The sequence below is a fragment of the Daphnia magna genome, linkage group LG3 (assembly GCF_020631705.1).
Source record: "Daphnia magna isolate NIES linkage group LG3, ASM2063170v1.1, whole genome shotgun sequence".
Taxonomy (NCBI): Eukaryota; Metazoa; Arthropoda; class Branchiopoda; order Diplostraca; family Daphniidae; genus Daphnia; species Daphnia magna.
The window spans coordinates 8,299,455-8,305,788 of NC_059184.1; the positions used below are offsets into that span (position 1 = coordinate 8,299,455).

General features: G+C 39.4%; 1 long non-coding RNA gene across 1 annotated transcript; it reads right to left on the reverse strand.

The window, feature by feature from the left end:
- Window positions 1-458: 458 nt before the first annotated feature.
- Window positions 459-2,721, reverse strand: LOC116934921. Its single transcript, XR_004401051.2, has 3 exons — window positions 2,610-2,721; window positions 2,041-2,300; window positions 459-1,966 (listed from the first exon to the last, which is right to left on the reverse strand). It is a non-coding gene; the product is annotated as an uncharacterized LOC116934921 (long non-coding RNA).
- Between the last annotated feature and the right edge of the window lie 3,613 nt (window positions 2,722-6,334).

A 6,334-nucleotide genomic window follows, 5' to 3' on the forward strand; every position in this document is an offset into this window, starting at 1 on the left:
ATACTTACATTATTTCCAAGTGCCATGAAACGTAACACCAGGGTTCACGTAGATGAAATACACAAGATTTCTGTGTTTTGCCATTGTCGCAGGACTGCATACAGCCAATCATCGGAAAACTGGGAAATGATTGAGTGTGTTAACTGCATGGATTGCTTCCACAGAATGTGTGAAGAATACCCAGAAAATACTGAGATACCATGGTTCTGTAAAAATTGCAAAAATGTGTACATGAAATAAATAGAAGCATAAAATGTGATATAGCATGCCTTTTTTCTTCTTAGTCTGTGATTAAATAACTTTAATCATGCATTAATATACGTTAAATGGACGCCGTTAGGTTCGCAAAATCAGGTCCAGCATAAACAGTACTCTTTTTCTGCAGCGCCTCTAGCTGCCGGTGGGCAATAGACAATTTTGACGCTAGTGCCCACCGGCTGCCGGTGGGTAATAGACTTTACCTTGAATAATACAAGGTTGGTTCGTCTTGCTGGGAATATGCAAGAGTCGTTTTTGTTATGTTTGGATGGAGTATTAGAATGTTAAAAATGAAATCAGTTAGTTGTTTTTGTCGCAAGCGTTGAAATTGATTGCCACGGCTTCCTCGTTTGCTCTGAATTTTTGCGTATCATGTCGGAAGACGAAGGTCGTGAATTTAGCGATGAAATTTAAAAAAATGTGGAGTTTTGCGGGTTGACATCTGAAAATATTCGCGTCATTGAAAGTTATTATCGTTGCGGAAGTAATCGACTTCTGAAGTATATGGATCGTTACGAGTTGCATCCAGAAGTCGAAGTCGAAGTATGTATCGTATTGGAATTTTTTAAAATACTGTAGCCCTATTTGCTAAATGTTGTTATTTGTTTTGTAGATTGGCTTGCTTTTTCAGTCAAATTATGACGGTGTAAGTCGGGTTTCACTGCATCGACTAAGCCTTTTGAGCGAAGAATCGGATGTAATTTTTCGTGAAGCCAAGGAAATGTCCCAAGACAAACAGCCAGATACAGTGAAAATAAATTTGTGGTCGGTTCGGATTGTAAAAATTCATTTGGATTGTTCTCCTATTTTGAATACTTTGTTTCTTCATGGAGATGATTGTCGTTTGGAGTTAGACAATTTTTCCCGTCGATACCCTATGGATTTGTTACCCTATAGTGTGTTAAAATCTTTCCGCATTAATATGTCTTGTCTACGTTATGGTTTTTTTAAATCGAAATGTCGCTTTTGTTCTAAGGCAAATTATCGCCTTTTCCAATAATTTTAATTTTTTTTTAATTTGCCGTGTTTTGAGTTTGTTACATGTGATTTCGTATTATGATGCGGATATTTTATTACAAAGATTGTGTTGTATTCCTTACTTGAACAAACCTTTCGTAAGTACTTAAGTATCTAATTTTGTGACAAGGTCATGCTGGTCAGGGGTTCATACCATGATTCATATAAATACGCAATATGGAAACGTCCCACGGTAGATTTTGTTTGTTTGTTGCATTTCCGATAATTTTGTAAACAAGTGTGGACTTGAATCACAGTGGCACTTATTAGTTTTGTTATGTTTTGTTGTTTTGGAAAGGAAAATCCACAAAAAGAAAGGTCTGGTATCGAAAAAAGATTCCAAGAAGTCTGAAAACACTTAATTTACTAGTGGATCCAGTCATAGTAAATATGGTGTAGCACAGGTAATATGTCTATTGTTATGTTTTTGTTATTGTGTATTATTGGTGGTCTTTTCATAAGGTGGTTTTCAATGAGGAATTGAATGGTGCACAACTTTCTTCAGTTGAAGTGAATGATGGTCAACCGTGTTCAGCAGTAGCTACGTGTAGTCATTCCACAAGTTCTTTTGAAGCTTGTAGTGATGCATTGGATAATGTTGCCAGACTTCCCACAAGGATTCGTAAAGCACCTGACCGATTAGGCGAATGGCAGTATGCTGAAGATAAGAGCAATGAACAGGTGATTGATGCTATAATTAATGTAAATCTTTTACATTTTTAATGTTTTAATAATTTTGGTCATTTTTATGAAAGGTATCTTTACCTTCATCTATTGATGTGAAACTTGATTTTCGATGCAATTCAAGGGAAACTTTAGAGTTAGTTAATGTTAGACTTTTCTTTGTGCATGTTCTTTCCTTGTTTCTTCTCGTATTGTGAGTTAACCCTAGTGAATCAATCTACTGGTCGTGTTTCGCCAGTAGGGACAGAATGGTAACTTGTCTGCTTCATCTAGAGCAGCAACCACAACTGCCTGTGCTACCATTGTTGGTGACTGTTCAGCAGTGTGATTGTGCCCATTCCCTAATTGTCCATGACAATATTTTTAAAAAGAAGGATATTTTTCTGTTATATGCTTATCGGATCCGGAGTCTCTTTGGAACGCGAAAACTTCAAAAAACCTGTTTCAACAACTTTTTTGTTTATGCAAGTTCTTTCACAAATTTTTACAGAAGTGGATAGCCCTTATCAAAAGCTATTTAGTCCATCAAAATTTGTGTATTTTGGATTTATAGTTTTCCCAATAATAATTGATTTATTTTGGTATACTAATGGGAGGAGGGGATAAAAGCAGCAGATAACAGTAATTTTTATCTGGCTAGCTTTACTTACAAAACGTTTAGCTGATCGTGATTTAGCTTTCAAGTGATGACCTTCTTTTCTTGCTACTGACTGACTCCATGCGGGACCGGTACCTAATCTTCCCAGACTCCTTTCATCTGCTCTACCTCTCTTCTCCCGTCTTGCGCTCGGAAGCCCCTTCTTCACGTTTTCGAGATTGCCGATCTGTTCTCAGGTAGGGCTAGGGATCGGCCCCGATTAGCCATAATCGGGTTAACCGCCCCGCCCCGGGAAAAGGAAATCGGGGCTGAATCGGGGTGCCATTTCGTCAGCCAGGGCGGGGCTGGGAAAAAATCGAGGTTAACCCGCTTCCCCCGACGCCATTTGCAAAAATGGTGCCTGAATTTAAACTACCAATTTGGGTCGGGTTTTTATCGGGGCAACCGGGGCGAACTCCCCGATTTTCATCATAATAATCGATTTCGACTCGATCGATAATGTTTTTACGTCGATCGATTGATTGCAATCGGGGTTGCAGCCCCGATTAGGCACCCCGATTGAGATCGGGGTTCAAAAATTTTCACCCTGAGCCCCGAACACCCCAACCCGAGCCCAGAATTTCGAAACCCGATTGGCAAAATGCACCCTGATTAGGGTCAGTGCCAATCCCTAGGTAGGGTTCGACCCCTCATCCAATGGGTAAGTATTTGGACGATTGAGTAGGTCTTCTCGGCTAAAAAATTGGATCCGGTGGGTAACGGTTCTTGAGACTTTGTGCCACTACCTCCCCGGGTTATACGTGGGTAACACAATTTCTAAACTGGTTCCATAACCCGGTTTCAAAACCCGGTTAGCTTCGATTTCCTACCCGATTACCCTGTTTTTTGCCCGATTTCTCGGGTTTTCCCAGAATTTAGTCTTTTACTTTCAATTTCCGCCACAAGATGCCATTTTCCCAGAAACTTTTGGCTAACTCCCTTTTTTTTACTTGGCGCCATTCCAGCCGCTATTTTTCAAGATGGCGGTGGGTATACCCGTTTACCCATCAAAACTGGCCCAGCCTATCCATTTTAGCAAATAGGCTACCCGAATCGCCAATTGGCGACCATTTTTGGCGACGATCACCGGGTAACCCGGGTTTTCGAGAACTGAGGCCGAGCCATATTCGCAGGGCTCAGCCTAGGGCTCGGCCGCAATCGTCTACGATCATGGAAAACCACGGTTTGTCGAAAAAAAATCATCAAACAGTGGGTTTGGTTTAGCCATTTTCGACTGCGGTTGGGTTTTTGGTTTGGAGTTTGGGCAAACCGGTTTGAATCGCTATTTTCGAATTATTTTTGAAATTTTTTCGGCAATTTCAAATCAACCAATCAAATAACTTATTGTATCTCATATCATTTAGCCAACTAATCGTCGATATTAAATAAAATTTAGATACTTAAAAAGAACATCAAACTGAGTAACCAAAATTTTCCAACTAGCTTTACTTTCAAGTCAAAATATGTGTTAAAGTCATGGGCTCAAAAACATTCTGCAAAAAAAAGTGAGGTTAAAGCTGAGCGCAATTGTTGCAAGAAATTGTTTGTGGTATGTGCTACAGGCATGAAGATGGTTTTCGAATTGTTCGAATGAGGCTTAACCCAGAAACCATGGTCTATAAACTGGAGGTCGAAGAACTGTCGTCTGCTAGGGCTGTTTTGCTGGTCTTGTCTGCTAAACCTTGAGAAAATTTTTGGGCCTCCGCTAGGGGCGCTGACTACCCGGGTTAGTCATCGTTTACCGCGTAAACCATGGAGAGTGACGGCTGAGTGGTCTCAGTTCATAGTTTAATCATCGAAAAAATCGGTTTTAAGCTAAAATAATTACAAATTAATTCATGTTGTTTATCTATTTTTCAATATCCCATGTCATGGGGTATTGAATCAGCTCTAGTTTATTTGTTTTCATTCGATGTAAGTGACACTATGAGCTTGATATGTGAATCCCAAAGTCTTATGCAGTGCTATTATCTCTTAATCTAATATTTTAACATTTCCTTGCAATAGCACAAAGAAGATGTCGAACCATTGTTATGTCCCCGGATGTAAATCTGGTTTCCCAGATTACCCAAAAGATCTTGGTAAATTTACCATGTTTAGTGCACCTAAGGATGGAAAGTTATTGAAGCGTTGGAATGAATTCATCCCCAGGAAGGGAACTTTGAAACCTTCTTCTAAAGTTTGTTCACATTATTTTGCAAGTGACGATGTTTTCAAACAGACAACGCCTTCATAAGAGACTCCTTTGACCAGATCATCGCTGCAGTTGCGAAAGATGGGATGGGGGGGGGGTCCCAAAATTTGTTGTTCTGAACACAATTAACAAACGGTCCCTTTCTTGATTTTTCAATATGTAGATATAAGGTATCACATCCAAGCTAAGCGTTACAAAATACATCATTCAAATTTGTTGTTTGTTTATTATTATATTTGTTTTATTATTATAGGGGAGACCAGACCCATCTTGGAAAGTTCTGGTTTTCCCCTTATATATCCATTTTTTTAAAAGCAATTTTATTTATTTTTTTTCAGGATCAATCAATTGTGTTCTTTACATCCCCTTGATTTTTTTCAACGATGTAACTTCAAAATTGTAGAAGTATCATCGAATTCAATTTTTTGGTGTTTTTGACGGGGTGGGATCCCACACAGCACCGGGATGTCTTTAAGACGTCCTGAAGATGTCCAGTTGTCCCGAGTGGGGATGTCCAAAGGATGTCTCAGAGTTTTCTTAAAGACTCCTTACTTGTGTCCAAAATGACCGGGACAAGTACTATTTTTAGGATGTCTTTCGGATTGGCTTTAAGACTTCCTAAAGACGTTCTTACGCCATCTTGCCGCCGTCTTAAAGACATCCTTATGACATCTTTAACATGTCTTCCGGTTAGCGTGAAGACTTCCGAAAGACGTTCTTACGACATCTTGCCGCCGTCTTAAAGGCATTCTTGTGCCGTCTTTAACATGTCTTCCGATAAGCCTAAAGACTTCCTCAAGAAGTTCTTACGACATTTTTCGAAATTTGCAAAGAAATCCTTTGGTCATCTTTCTGATGTTGTCACGGGCAATTGGGCCAATACAAAAATAGAAAACAACCATAAAAAGAACAAAAAGGCTATTCTTTTTGAGCAATTGATGACGACTTCAACCGTTCGACAGCTTTTCGGATGTAAATCTTGCTGGTTTGTTCAATTTTGGGGATTGTAGTTTTTTCAAACTCTCCATATTTAACAGTTTCGATGACGGCTGACATCAATCTGGATCCTTTAACCGCCAACCCCTTCTGTTTACCACTATTGGGTTTGGGTGTCCCCGACTAAGTGTAAAGGCGCATCAGTTCGTTTGTCATAACTTTTTTCCACAATCGCCTTATTGTGTCCTCAACGTTCATTTAAAAAAACTGCGAAGCATCTCGATCTAAAAAGGAAATGTTACTATAAACAAATTGTTGGAAGTCCTTATTCATATAACATTTTACCAAAGTACTCCTGACCTCAACTTTGAGAAGTTCTTCCTCGAAGTGTTTGAAGTCATCAATGGTTTTCAATGGAAGAGAAACATGTTTTTCAAAGACAGAATGCCGGCTTTCTCCAACGTTGTTGTTGATGCCTGCAACAGGTTGTCGGCTTTGCAAGAGTCTTCTCAGGTCACGGTTTTCTGACTTTATATCCGCCAGTTCCCTAGCCATTGTACGAAGATATTTGTTTTGATCTGCAACAATGAAGTTATTTAAAAAAGAGG